The sequence below is a fragment of the Pseudophryne corroboree genome, chromosome 6, assembly GCF_028390025.1.
Source record: "Pseudophryne corroboree isolate aPseCor3 chromosome 6, aPseCor3.hap2, whole genome shotgun sequence".
NCBI lineage: Eukaryota > Metazoa > Chordata > Amphibia > Anura > Myobatrachidae > Pseudophryne > Pseudophryne corroboree.
The window spans coordinates 454,914,290-454,929,564 of record NC_086449.1 but is presented as its reverse complement, the minus strand read 5'-3'; the positions used below and the strand labels follow the sequence as shown (position 1 = coordinate 454,929,564).

Below are 15,275 nucleotides of genomic sequence, written 5' to 3'. Positions count from 1 at the left end.
CCCTCCGTATCAAACAAAGAGGGATCTCTTTGTCTATGAACATGCTACATTAACTAAACTTTCAGATTCTATCAAAGGGACCATAATCTACAAAATACATTATATAGTTAAAATATGTTACGAACGAGTCGCCCGCTAGACGCACATAAACTTTACCGTAAATGCGCACACCGTGCGCCTGCGGGTGCCCGCAGCGGCGAGTATGCGCACGCACGGCAGGGCTCATGAACGTGCAACAGGCACTCGCATGAGGTGCAAATATGGCAGTGTGTAGCGTGATATTTTTCTGACTTTGACAGTCCACCCTTTGGCAGTCACCAATAACTGCCACTTTCTAAAACATTTCAAAACGAGAAAAATATATATGTCATGTGTTAATATTTCTATGGTTGGGTAGGGGAGGAGAGGAGAAGGTGAGAAAAGGGTATGACCTAGTGAGATAGCAGAAGCATGTGTGTATGAATCCATGTTTGGGGGGTCATGTATCATCGTGCCGTACGTGTTTTAAATCAAGCTTCGAGGTATCGCGAAGTATACATTTGAATTCCTTCTTATCCCGTGGTACGGGTCTGTGGATGGGCTGTCAAACTTTACCGAGCTCTTTTCGGCTTTTAGTTGCAACAAAATGGGGGAGCACATTTTAGTTGATGATACATGAATGGGGGAATATGTGAGTGCTGATATCTGTGCCTGTATTCCCTATCGACTATGTGCGTCATTACCTGAAGGTTGTAGAGATGAAGATAAAGAACACTTATGGTAAATGCATTGATAAACTATGTGAGTTTAATATACATTTGCCGATTGAGGTCTTGTCTTGAAGTACATGTTGACTGTAGTCTCTTTGTGCTTTTGCTAATAAACGTAAGCAAAGCTTTATCAATGTCCATAGACTTACAAAAAGTGTTGGGCTAGCGTAAAATTAAAAGTACTAGGGATATGGGGGGTCTATGGCATAGTCCATCAGTTGTCTGTGTAAGAGGTTGTCAAACTTCTTCTTTAGTCCATCTGTTGTTTGCATACAAGGTCGTCAAATTCCTTGTCCAAGTGGGTCTTTTTACCTTGGAGAAAAACGAGAAACAGGTGAAAGAAACGGACCGTGGAATCACATTTTCATCACAACATTGTCTCTATCGTTGGGTCATGTCTCTAATTGCTTGAATTCTATCAGCGGTCAGGTGTCTCAGTCCTTGTGTTAGACAGTGTCCCAGATATTTTACTTTAGGCTGGCATAATTGTAGTTTGTCTTTGGAAACCTTGTGTCCTGTGTCTGAAAGATGAAACAGGAGCTGTTTCGTATCCTTCAGGGACGCTTCCAGTGAATCTGAACACAGTAGTAAATCGTCCACATACTGTATCAATATTGATCCACTCTCTGGTTGGAAAGACTGTAAACAATCATGCAAAGCCTGTTAAAATATACTTGGACTGTCTATGAAACCTTGTGGTAATCGAGTCCATGTGTATTGGACTCCTCTGTATGTAAATGCAAACAAATATTGGCTGTCAGGATGCAGGGGTACTGAGAAAAAGGCGGAGCAGAGGTCAATAACAGTGAAAAATTTCGCAGTGGGAGGGATCTGCATAAGGATGACAGCTGGATTTGGCACTACGGGGAACTGACTCTCAACTATTTTGTTAATCCCCCTTAGATCCTGTACTAGCCTGTAACCCCTCCCCCCACTCTTTTTCACAGGGAAGATGGGACTATTGGCAGTGCTGGATGTTCTTACCAGAATGCCCTGTTGTAGCAAGCGCTCTATTACGGGGTATACTCCTAATTCCACCTCTAGCTTCAGAGGGTATTGTGGGATTTTTGGAGCTATCCTACCATTTTTTACTTGCACAACTACTGGAGCTACGTTTGCCATTAATCCAGTGTCTTGTCCATCTTTAGTCCACAGTGACTCTGGTATTTGGGATGTCATTTCTTCTACCTGGGATGGATTCCTATTTATCATAACAGTATGTGACATTAATTTTGATGGGGAGTCTAACATGTCTCGCACTTCCTGAGCGTGATTCTCAGGTATGTCTAAGAATACACCTTCAGGAGTGCAATAAATGACGCACCCCATTTTACACAATAAATATCTTCCCAGGAGATTAGTCGGTGCCGATGCTGCCAGCAAAAAGGAATGCTTGGTATGCAAAGGCCCTATTGTAATCTCTGCTGGTTTGCTAACAGGGTAGTGCTGGACTACTCCCGTTACTCCCATGGCTGGAATTGTCTTACCAGTGGTTCTCATGCCCACTGTCGAATTTATCACTGATTTGGCCGCCCCCGTATCTACAAGGAAATTTAATGATTTACCAGCTACATCAATTGTGACCTCGGGTTCACTTCCAAGGCTTGCAATCAATTTCACTGGCTGCAGATTACAGGTATGGCCACACCCCTATTGGGTATGGTGACCTCCCTGAATCGCGCTGGCAGCAACTACTTGAGAAGGGGGTAAATGGGAACTACCAGAGACTTGCCAGTCTCATTTTGGGGGATACCTTTTTGTTTCCCCTGCATGTGGCTCATGACTCCGTCTCTGCGGTCCCTGATCCCAATTTCGTGTGTCATATCGTTGTCTAGGGGGTTGATATGATTTTTGTATGTTTTTCACTTTACAGTCTCGTGCAAAATGTCCCTCTCTATGACAGGAATAACAAGTTACCACATTTGACTTACCCACAGGGTTTGGAGATTTATACAAAGGTTGCCTTGTGGTCAGGGCCTGTATACTTACTGCCATTAACTTATCACTTTGTGACTCTCTGTGTCTGGTGATATTAAGGTCATGATCAACAGCGGCCTCTCTCAAAGTAGCCACCGACAGACCTCGCCAACATGGTTGCGTGGTCTGTACTCTTGTCTTTAATGCTTCTTTTAAACCATCCATTAGCACAGATACTGCTACTTCTCTATGATTTACATTTGTCTTAATGTCTTCAATGCCTGTGTATTTAGCCATTTCTAGTAGTGCCCTATGAAAATACTCAACAGCTGTTTCTGACTCTTTCTGTTTAATGGAGAAAATTTTGTTCCATTTAACTACAGCTGGAAAATACTCTTTTAACTGTAAATTTATCCTCTTTACATTGTCTTGGTTGTACACATCTGTAAGGGGTACATCCTCATCTAATTTACAGTCAGCTAAGAATTGTGCTGAGTCGACATTGGAGGGTAAACATGCCCTCAGCAATATCTGCCAGTCTTTGTTATTGGGCTCTACCGTATTCCCTAGGTCTCTAATGTATTTCTGGCTAGCAACTAGATCTTTTCTAGGGTCAGGGAATTCAGACACTATTGCTCTTAATTCCATTCGGGAAAATGGGCAGTGTATGGCAATGTTTCTGACAGGAGTGACTCCTGAAGTGTCTGTTTTCCCATTTGGCACTGCTATTACCCTAACGGGATTAAGTTTAATAACATCATTCTGAGTAGATTCTACAGCCTGTGGTGATATGGTTTCAGCATAGTGTATGGTGCCGTACTTACCCGTTGATACGACCTCACCTGTCCCTCCGCTAGGAGCTTTTGATACTAATCTCGGGGGTTGGGACGTGCCTACTGCCGTTTCTGATATGGTGGCTGCTAGAGAGAGCGCCGATATTGTTGCCGATTCGTCCTCTTGATCACACTCCTGGGGAAAGTTTAAAACAGGGTACAACTTGCACGGGTTAATACTTGCATTACTCATCTTATTCATATTATCCTTAACATTTATACAGTTACTAAGTGCCTGTTTATTACACCTTAGTGCGTCATTCTCCGCAACCAACTTCTCTCCCGTTATGTAAGGTGGCGGTGGTGCCGTAGCTATCAGTTTCCTGATAGCGTTAGATCCCGCCGCCTGAGCCAATCCTCTCTGTATTTCACCCTCCTGTTGCCATAACTGTAAATAATCATAATGTTTGATCCGTCTCTTTGCTGATTTAATGAGACATATCCTTCTCCTTAGATTTAGTAACACATCTGGGCTAAAGCTGCCTACTTTTGGGAACTTCTCCCCGTCATGTACAGTCATTCTTTCCCATTCAGCACATAAAACCTCTGTGTGTGAACCGTATTTTTCACACATTACATACCTTGCCGACCCGATTGGTCGGTTTACTGAATCAACCCGAACCGAGGTTGATCGCCCCCTACCTGAACAACTGGCCCCCATAACTTGCAGGTGTTGCTTTCACTACCTCTGACCTTCAATCAGGATCTTCAGCGAACCCTTACAAAAACCAAGATGTCCGGGGCAGGCCGACGGTGGCGGTTTACCGAGTACCCCACTCACTCCTCGCCCACGTTGGCCAGTACTGCAATCACTGTATCCAGAGCTGTTGTACCCAACCTAGGGCCCCTATAAGCCTTTATTTACTGGGGCGTGTTGGACCTACCAGTCCCCAGCAAGTATCGGTTGTTGGATAGTCCCTGAGTGACCAGCGAACCTCCCTTAAAATAAAAAAAAATTCACAAATCACGTTAAAATGTACAAATAGCGTTTATGACCCCTCTAGCGTACGCAAATGGTACTGGGTCAAATTACTAACTAATGCACACAATTACGTGCGGTACAATCGTTCGGCACATAAGCAACTAATCTTATGTGCGGAGCGACCAGTGGAATCGAAAATTGCGGCTGCGAATTCCTTCAGCCAGAGCTTTAATAGCCTATATGGGTTCTGCACCAACCCCCTGGGTTGTGCTCTTTTCTCTATAGCGGACTTCTTAGTCTGCTGTACCTGGACCTCCTGGTCTGTTCCGGACCTCCTGGTCTGTGCTACAGTAGACCTCCTGGTCTGCTATACTCTAATGCTCAAATTTATGTTTAACAAGGGATGCCTCCCCAGCCACCATGCACGTCACTTACATGTATGTACCTCACGAGAACTCGACTTCTTGTGGTTCAACCCAAAAATTGTAAAAACATATATATGCAAACACTCACTCACCACATGTACACTTTACTTTTGTTTCTATTTCTGCGCAGAAATTTCTTTCCTTTAGACCAGATGAGTCGTAAATTTAGAGAAGGATCTATTAGTTTAAATTTCGGACACTAAAATTGACTTGCGCTATTTATCACGTTGCCACCTTTTCGCCTGTTAAAATAATACTATAATGTGATTTGAATTATGTGGGCATACCGGACGCTCCGTTGTGTAATATACGCTGCGTGCGTCGGCCTTTACGTTGCGTACACTAGTCTAACCCTTTTGTTAGAAACACGTGTATGCCAGCCAGATATGTCCACAGAAATACAATTAACACGTTTATCAATGTAGATGGTCTTTAATTGTAATCATCTACCGAGCACCACCCAGGTCTTTCCTTGTATCTTAGGCAAAGCTGTGTGCGTGCTTTACAAATTACCCCTTAATGTATTACTTTTACTCTTTAACTACTAATAGCAACAAATCTTTCTTAGCACGTTATTAATTGTGAAATGGCAAACAGGAGAGTGATATGTGAAAATACACGAATTAAAAGAACTGCAGATATATGCGTGCGTGCGCATGACAGAAATAAACAGTTTTAAAAGACACTAGCGTATTGTTCTTACCTCCGGTTCCGGATTCCTTCAGCACCCTTTACTAAGCGAAGCAGACGCTTATCCAGTCAGCACTACGAGGAATATGACCTCCCGCCCTTTGCTGATGGATAATGTCTGCTGAAATTACCTAGTGCAGATATGTGAAGGACGGACGAGCCGCCAATTGATAAAGCCTAATATTTATCTTACTTAATACCCTCTAAAAGGTGGAAGAACACAGTACGCTATTGGCGTGTGGTATACCGTAAGGGTACGCACGTTGCGTAACAATCGCTTAGCCATAGTCGAGACGCTCGAGCGTCACGTTCGCTCACGGCCAAGAGATCACAGGCAGGCACGCTATAGGCTGCTGACTAACGTAATGATATGCTATTAACGTAGCGGACGCTTGGGACCACGAGGAGATCACAAGCGGCGCTGATGCTCACAATGTTAAACCTTTATAACTATACCATAAACAATGTATTTATGCAATAAACCTTGGTGCAATGATAGGGTGTAAATGTAACACAGTGTAACCTTATTAACTTGAAAGCTGTATGAGCGTCTCCGACGCTCTGAGAATACTTAGAAATATAATAAATACACAGATGCCGGTATTAGGTTCTAACACCTTATATGAACGTTCTTATTTGCAAAAGAATAATACAATACAAGTCATACACTACCAAAATAACATTGACTACCTAACCAGATAACTACACATGAAATACAATAGCTGTACAATAACACTTAAGAGAAAGAGAGAGAAAGAGGAGAAGAGAGAGAGAGAGAGAGATATGGCTCACAATAACAATAAAGGCAATATGGTTGCGGAGAAACTTACGCTCAAGGGAAACAATCGCATGCGCCTCTGGATATCCAGCTCCCGATTATCAGTGGTGAGAACCGTTGAAGAGAATAGAGAGCTGGCCCAGATCGGCTTGTCCTTTTATACCCTACACATAATACAGTACAATGGTCCCTATATTCTTAGTGTTCATTGGACACAGGAATTCGTCTTCGCATTATAACAAAAGGTCATAGGTTGATTCATACAGGTGGGCTGTGACTATTTCCAACTGCTCAGGTGGGTGGGAAACTAGGTTTCCCGCCGCATGGATAATAAAGTGCAAATAATAACAAATGTCCATAAACTTCTTATGTCCATAACTATTCGCACGAGCGATTAATCTGCTTCAAACCAACACCGGAATATTGCTAATTAAATACTCTTCCGATGGATACTAAACACCACTGTATAACCTCTGTCTGACCCTTCGTATCAAACAAAGAGGGATCTCTTTGTCTATGAACATGCTACATTAACTAAACTTTCAGATTCTATCAAAGGGACCATAATCTACAAAATACATTATATAGTTAAAATATGTTACGAACGAGTCGCCCGCTAGACGCACATAAACTTTACCGTAAATGCGCACACCGTGCGCCTGCGGGTGCCCGCAGCGGCGAGTATGCGCACGCACGGCAGGGCTCATGAACGTGCAACAGGCACTCGCATGAGGTGCAAATATGGCAGTGTGTAGCGTGATATTTTTCTGACTTTGACAAAGGGCATTAATAATGTGTGGCATATGTGTAAGGGACATTATGTGTATAAGGGCATTAATAAAGGTTGCCATAATGTGTAAGGGGTGTTACTGTGTGGTATTATGTGTATAAAGGCATTACTAATGTGTGGCATTATGTGTATAAGGTGCTCTACTGTGTGGCATAACGCATAGAAAGGGCACTACTGTGTGGTCTAATGTGAATAAAGAGCAATATGGTGTGGTGTAATGTGAATAAAGGGCAATGCAGTGTAATGTAATGTGAATAAGTGGCGCTACTGTGAAGAGTAATGTATATAAGGTAAAATGGTACTACAGTGTGATGCAACGTGAATAATGGTCACTATCACATGATATAATGTAAATAAAGTTGCACTACTGTGTGGCATAATGTGAATTGGGGGTACTATTGTGTGGCCTTGCCCCTTCTCAGCAAGATCTCACCCCTTTTTGGGCTATGCATCGAATGTGCACACTGTTTGTATTTAAAATATAAGGGGTAGGAGCACCAAAATGAGGACTGCTATTGGTGAGGAGTGATGATGCTGGGAAAGGCGTGCAGGGTCAGAGCCAGAACTAGTGGTGGTGCTGGGGGCAGCAGTCAAAATCTTGACTAGGGCATCATATTGGTTAGGGCTGGCTCTGAGAGTAGTGATGGTGAGGCAAAGGGAAAATAAATCCTGCCAACAGCCAGTTTGTTTTAATGAAAGGTAGGCATGGTTTGATTTCATTCTGTGATGCTTACCGACAGTATATTGGCCAGATGTATTTCAAGGAGATACTTGAGTAGTTTAGTAGTGTTTTTTGTTGCAGTGCTTTGACTAGCAAGGAGTCTTGCTGTGATAGCAAAAAAAGTAAATGGTTGCAGTTCTGAAGTTTTTCGGGTGCTCTTCTGCTAAAGTTTATTTTTCTATATACTAACAGTAGTGATGATACCACCCGACCAGGTGAGTCCACTGTGTAAGGTTTAAAGGACAGTTGTATATCAGTGTTTCAGTTTGTATGAATACATTGTTGTGTTCCTGCCTATTCTTTGCTATGCAATCACACTTTTCAATCTGAGAAATAATATTTGCCCAGTTACACAATTGTCACAATTGTCATCAACGGTCATAATTATCTCACACACTATGCAAATCTGAGCTGTATAGAACTAAAATATGGTGGGAATCAACTAATCCTTTTGGAAACTATGGGCTTATTGCACTGGTACTGTTTTATCTGCTTTGTCTACATACTATACCTGAGTTTAGAAATTGTTGGTAAACCGATGTACAGTAGTTTGTGCGTGAGAACTGATTTTATTGTCTGCTGAGATTGGACAATGATTGACAATGTGGAAAGGCAGCAGTTTGTGCATAGAGACAATCAGCAATGTTTACTAGGAGCTCTAAATCTAATTTTGTAATTGCTCCTTTAGGGAGCATATTATGTTGCAAATACTGAAATAATAACTGTCACTTACACTTTTATATTTTTAGTTTACTACTGATGTGAGCTCATGGGTGAAATGTCCTTTTGCTTCTGGACAATTATCAGGTAAAAGCCCAACTTAAAGTCTATGTTATGTTTTGCTTAAATTACTGTCATTTTTGAAACAAATAACTACACAGATGAGATGAGTAGATGGCAGGTTTAATATGTACATACTTATTATTCTTATTTTCAGCGTGGGATATAAAAACACATATTATGGATGAAACCGTGCAAATCAAATTGTCATCATCGGCTAAAGCAAAGTTTTCTGTTTTTGTTTGTAATCGGACACAACTTAATACTACCTGTAATCCTCTTAAAATGTACACTTTGGTATATGTGGTAAGTATACAAATTAGTTGCAAGTTACAGTACTTAACATTTAGCTTCCTAATGTGCAATCAGTTACAGATGTGAGTGTGAACCCTAGCAAGTTACAGATGTGAGTGTGATACCTAGCAAGTTACAGATGTGAGTGTGATACCTAGCAAGTTACAGATGTGAGTGTGATACCTAGCAAGTTACAGATGTGAGTGTGATACCTAGCAAGTTACAGATCCGAATGTGATAACTAGCAAGTTACAGATCCCAGTGGGATAACTAGCAAGCTACAGATTTGAGTGTGAAACCTAGAAAATGACAGATTCGAGTGTGAAACCTAGAAAATGACAGATTCGAGTGTGAAACCTAGAAAATGACAGATTCCAGTGTGATACCTAGCAAGTTACAGATCCCAGTGTGTTGCCTAGCAAGTTACAGATTCAAGTGTGATACCTAGCAAGTTACAGATCCCAGTGTGAAACCTTGCAAGTCACAGATCCCAGTGTGTTGCCTAGCAAGTTACAGATCCCAGTGTGTTGCCTAGCAAGTTACAGATTCAAGTGTGATACCTAGCAAGTTACAGATCCCAGTGTGTTGCCTAGCAAGTTACAGATCCCAGTGTGATACCTAGCAAATTACAGATCCCAGTGTGTTGCCTAGCAAGTTACAGATTCAAGTGTGATACCTAGCAAGTTACAGATCCCAGTGTGATACCTAGCAAGTTACAGATCCCAGTGTGATACTTAGCAAGTTACAGATCCCAGTGTAATACCTAGCAAGTTACAGAACCCAGTGTGAAACCTAGCAAGTTACAGATCCCAGTGTAATACCTAGCAAGTTACAGATCCCAGTGTGAAACCTAGCAAGTTACAGATCCCAGTGTGAAACCTAGCAAGTTACAGATCCCAGTGTGATACCTAGGAAGTTACAGATCCCAGTGTGATACCTAGCAAGTTACAGATCCGAGTGTCATACCCAGCAAGTTACATATCCGAGTGTGATACCTAGCAAGTTACAGATCCCAGTGTGATACCTAGCAAGTTACAGATTCAAGTGTGATACCTAGCAAGTTACAGATCCCAGTGTGATACCTAGCAAGTTACAGATCCCTGTGTGATACCTAGCAAGTTACAGATCCTTGTGTGATACCTAGCAAGTTACAGATCCCTGTGTGATACCTAGCAAGTTACAGATCCCTGTGTGATACCTAGCAAGTTACAGATCCTTGTGTGATACCTAGCAAGTTACAGATCCCTGTGTGATACCTAGCAAGTTACAGATTCAAGTGTGATACCTAGCAAGTTACATATCCAAGTGTGATGCCTAGCAAGTTACAGATCCCAGTGTGATGCCTAGCAAGTTACAGATCCCAGTGTGATGCCTAGTGACAATGCCAAATTCCCTTGTCGTATAAACAACCCTTTATGAAGCTAAGAACACTGTACGCTGTTTGCTTAAGAAATACCGTATGGGTACGCTATCTGCGTAACGATCGCTAAGCCGTAGGCGAGACGCTCAAGCGTCACGTTCGCTCACGGCCCAGTGATCACAGGACACGTTATTGGTTATGTCTAGGGGAATGATTCGCTGTAGCGTAGCCTACGCTCGAGACCACGAGGAGGTCACCAGCGATGCAGACGCTCACAACACTATACCTTTATGTTAAAACCTTATACCAATGAAATACACTGAATACCTTAATGTGAGTACAGGGTGTAAGTGCAACCTTGTGTAACCTGACTAACTACAAAGCTGCTTGAGCGTCACCGACGCTCAAGTGAACACTTAACACTATAGAAAATACACAGATACTGGTTTAGGTTCCAAAGCCTATTAACTATGTATTATAACTAATATACTTGCAAAAAGGAATCACAGTACAAATGATACACTACAGTATAACATAAACCACCTAACCAGATAACTATACAGGAAACACACTACAATACAATACAGTTAAGTTTAAGGAGAAATAAGAGAAGATGAGAAGACAAGAGAGAGAGAGAGATTTGAGAGAGATTGGCTCACAATAACATTAAAAGACAATATGGTTGCAGCGAAGCTTACACATGTGAGGAACAATCGCTGCGCAGTTAATCAATGCTGAGAATCTTTGTTTAGAAAGTACTTGAGCTTACCCATGCTGCCTGTCCCTATATACACAACACCCAGCTACACAATCGTCCCTACAATGCCGCATGGGGCAGAAGCTAGACTCCATTTTATTCCAAAATGTCCAAGCCTCAAAACAATGCATATGTTCTGATTTTACAATTCCAAACAATCTAAATCACCTTTCACAATTTCAAGCAAACACAGTATCTCTATAACCAGAGCATATGAGTTATCACAAGACCAGACCACCAGGTACTCACAAGTATCAGCCTGCCATTGCTACCCGCACATATTCAAAAGTACTGCATGGTGGTATTTATGATTAACAAGATCCCAGCTACCATCACAGATTCCACAGGGCACCAACACTAACACCCAACAATCATCACAGCCAAGTTACAATATCCTATTTAAACCAGAAAGCAATATGTCTATATTTCCTTCTATAGCCATGTGATTCTATACTTAGCCTTTGGGAAGGAATTCTGTCCTGGGGATGTAGCCGCCATGCTGCTTGATGCTAGCTTAGTTCTGAGTGTCAGTCAGCCCTGTGATCTCCAGTGGGTATATCATACCTGCATTCCAGCTGTGGGGGTGTGTCAACCACAGGAAGTGTGTGTCCCTCCCAGCATGTGAGCCAGCTGCATCAGTGGCCTTGGTTATGTAACACAATGGGTGATGACCAACACATTCCTGTCTAGTGAGAAGCTATTGTTTGGCGAATACAAAACAGAATCCTGTCTGGGTTTTGTTCTATATTCATGATGTCCACTTTCAGTTGAGACAATGACATCTCAGCCCTCATTCTCCTGTATACAAATCCAGCCCCATTTGTAAACACAGGTGTTGGCCCTCCTTATTGAGTCTCAAAAGCTCAGTGTAATTAAAGGCTATTGTACTCCGTCTGCGGGAAAGATACTGATTTGGAGTACAATTGATCTTCAATTACTATTCCTGTGTTTACCTTATGCATGTGTAGATATGAGGCCCTCTTAACATGCAAACTATTGTTTGGGGGATCTCTGAGGTCAAAGAGACATTTGAGACCTACTGATGCCTGTCTCCAACTGTTCAGATGCATGACTAAGTAAGAACAAATAATAATAAATAAATGGACATAACTTCTTATGTCCATAACTATTCGCACGAGCAATTAATACGCTCCAAACCAACACCGGAATATTGCTAATTAAATACTCTTCCGATGGGTACCAAACACTGCTGTATGATTCCTGTTAGACCCTTCGTACGATGCAAAGAGGGACTCCTCAGCTCAGGGACATTCTATTTTAACCAAACTTTCAGAATCTATCAAAGGGACCATGATCTATAAACTACATTAATTGTGAACAGTTGTAACGAATGGGTCGCACGCTACGACTACGTAAACTCTACCGTAAATACGCATACCGCGCCTGCGAGTGCACGCTATTGCGGGTATGCGCCTCCACGGGAGAGCGCACGCATGCGCAGCACGGACCAGTGTGCGGTGCAAATATGGCAACGTGCATAGAGACATTTTTCTGACTTCGACAGTCCACCCTTTGGCAGTCAATAATAACTGCCACAAAACGTTTAAGGAGAAAAATGTAAGTCAGGGGTTAATTGATTTCCATGGTGGGGTAAGGAAGAAGAGAGGAGTAGGTGTGAAAAGGGTATGACCTAGTGAGAGAGTAGAAGCATGTGTGTATGAGTCCATGTTTGGAGGGTCATGTATCATCGTGCCGTACGTGTGGTAAATCAAGCTTCGAGGTATTGCGAAGTATACATTTGAATTCCTTCTTATCCCGTACTAAGGGTCTGTGGATGGGCTGTCAAACTCTACCGAGCTCATTTCGGCTATGGTTGTAACAAAATGGGGATGCACATTTTAGTTGATGATACATGAATGGGGGAGGTATGTGGTTGCTGATATCTGTGCCTGTATTCCCTATCGTCTATGTGTGTTATTACCTGAGGGTTGTAGAGATGAAGATAAAGAACACTTATGGAGAATGCAATGATATTCTATGTCAGGGAAATGTACATCTGTCGTTGAGGTTGTGTTCGGTATCTGTTGAGAGTCGTCTTCTTTGCGCTGTATTGCTCCTTAGGCATGAGCAAATAGCTTTGTCTGAGCCATCAGATTTACAAAAAATGTTGGGCTAGCGTGAGTTTAAAAGTACTAGGGAAACTGGGGATCCATGGCAAAGTTCATCAAGTGTCCATATCATAGGTTGTCAAAACTTCATCTTTGGTGCTTGTCTGTTGTCTGTATAGCGTCTCGTCAACTTCCACGTCCAAGGGGGTCTTTGCATCTTGGAGAAAAGCAGAAAAACAGGTGAAAGAAACGGACCGTATAATCGCATTTTTCATCACATTCTGGTTTCTATCATTGGGTCATAAATCAAATCCAGGTTAATTACAGTTTCCTCACTCCTCAAGCTCATCACTTTTGTACTTTGTTTGCACCTCATTAAAGCCTGCCCGCATCTAAATATCAATCCAATTGATATAACGACACCCAAGATACATAGTAGAAACTTTCCAACATCCTTTATGACTCCTTGAGTCCATTCTCCCAAACCGGAGAACCAATTTCGCGGGTTCAACCATGACACCCAACTAGTCAGCTCATTACCTACAGCAGCAAGGGTGAGATTGTGTTTTCGACGAAATTCCCACTTCAATTGGAGAATATCGTCCATCTTTTGGTCTATGACCTCTACCGGATCCTCGGTGCTATTTGTGATATACGTGCAACACTTTATGCCGTACTGTGTTGCCAATGTAACACAATATCCGCCTGTTACTGCTGTAAGATAATTAAGAACCATCCTATGCTGAACTAGTTCTGTTTTGTAAGCTTGAAGTTCTCTTCCAGTGTATCTAAACGTGTCATCATACATTTCAGTGATATTATCTAACAAATTGGCGAGTGCGGAAATGTATCTATAATTCATCACTCCTCGAGCGGTACGAGTGAAATCTAACGCTACCAGAACCTGAATCCCGGTGGATTCATGGATAAGATCAGAGGCCGGATGCTCTAACCTTTCTGACAGTTGTCTTTTAACTCGGTGCTCGTAATGAGTGTGAGTATAAGGAGCTTGGGCACCACGGTGTATGTCCTTCATTTTGTCATGTGTAACAGTCATCACTTCAGGCAATACTTTTCCAATATAACACAATCCTTCAGAGTTTGGGGCAAGCCACTTGTACGCCTTTCTCCCGCATATGAAATATGCATCATCGGGGAGAACATATGGGACGGAGAAGGACATGACCATGTTACAAACCTTCCAGGTGAAATCTCCTGACCCTAATTCTTCCATCTGCCTAATGCACGTATCAGTTTGTATGATATGTGCACAGTATCCTGGTGATACCTCTCCAACTCTAGTAATCCTATTTCCTAAGGTATATCGATACCGGAAAGATTTTCCTCTACTGGCTATGTGGCGTACCAGCTCTGTATCTGTAGGCATTCTATCTGCTCTGTGTGAAAAGGTCATGGTAAGGTTGCTCCATGACACTTCCCAATTTCCCGGTTTTCTGGGATTGGAGATGTTAAAACATATGAGGGACCTATCCACATGGTATTGGTGGAGCTTCAAACTAGGAGGGCTGGAGATATTAAACCTCCGGTCCACCGGTCTCCCACCACTTAGCTCAAGTACCTCCCCTAACGTTAAAGGAAATGGTACTAGCCCTGATTTGCTGTGACCCTGAGGTACTTGAGAGCATACCCAACAATCTGTTTGGTTTAACACGTTACCCACTAGAGAGTGATAGTCACTCAATGGATGCCGGTCCATATGGATATTAAAACTGGATTGGCATTTCTTTGTTACAGAGCCTACAGATACAACTTTCTTTTTGAACTAACATTCCTTCACAGTTGTTTACAAATAACATGGTTGTTAGATCGTGCCCGGTACTCGCCTTTGCTTGGTGATTGGGTTGCTATTGGAAATTTACACCTCCGTCTCAGTCATCAGGACCTTTCTGGATCCTTTCTCGACCTCACTGGTACTCTCACCGAAACAGACTGCTCTGGTCAACATCATGGTTAACGGGAAAAATCCATATCACAGTCTCTTGGGGCAAGTCCATCTTACAGGAGGAGAAAAGAAGAAATTTGTAAATGGGGTATAAGAAAATCAGTTTGAGGGGGAGAGAACTCGTTACGATAATAAGTTCTCTCGTCTTGTTGTTCTTCTTGTTCTGCTGTCCTCTCAAAGGTGTTGTCTCTCAGTCTTCAAAAACGATCATTCTGGTGATGCAATAT

The 15,275-nt window shown here is 42.3% G+C and overlaps 1 long non-coding RNA gene across 1 annotated transcript in view; it reads left to right on the top strand.

Annotated features, from left to right (window-relative positions):
- Positions 1–8,781: 8,781 nt before the first annotated feature.
- The window catches only part of LOC134932580 (uncharacterized), an 82,969-nt gene continuing 76,475 nt past the window's right edge, over positions 8,782–15,275 (top strand). Inside the window, exon 1 of the long non-coding RNA XR_010179409.1 lies at positions 8,782–8,911. This is a non-coding gene — a long non-coding RNA (uncharacterized LOC134932580). The remainder of the gene's footprint in view (positions 8,912–15,275) is intronic.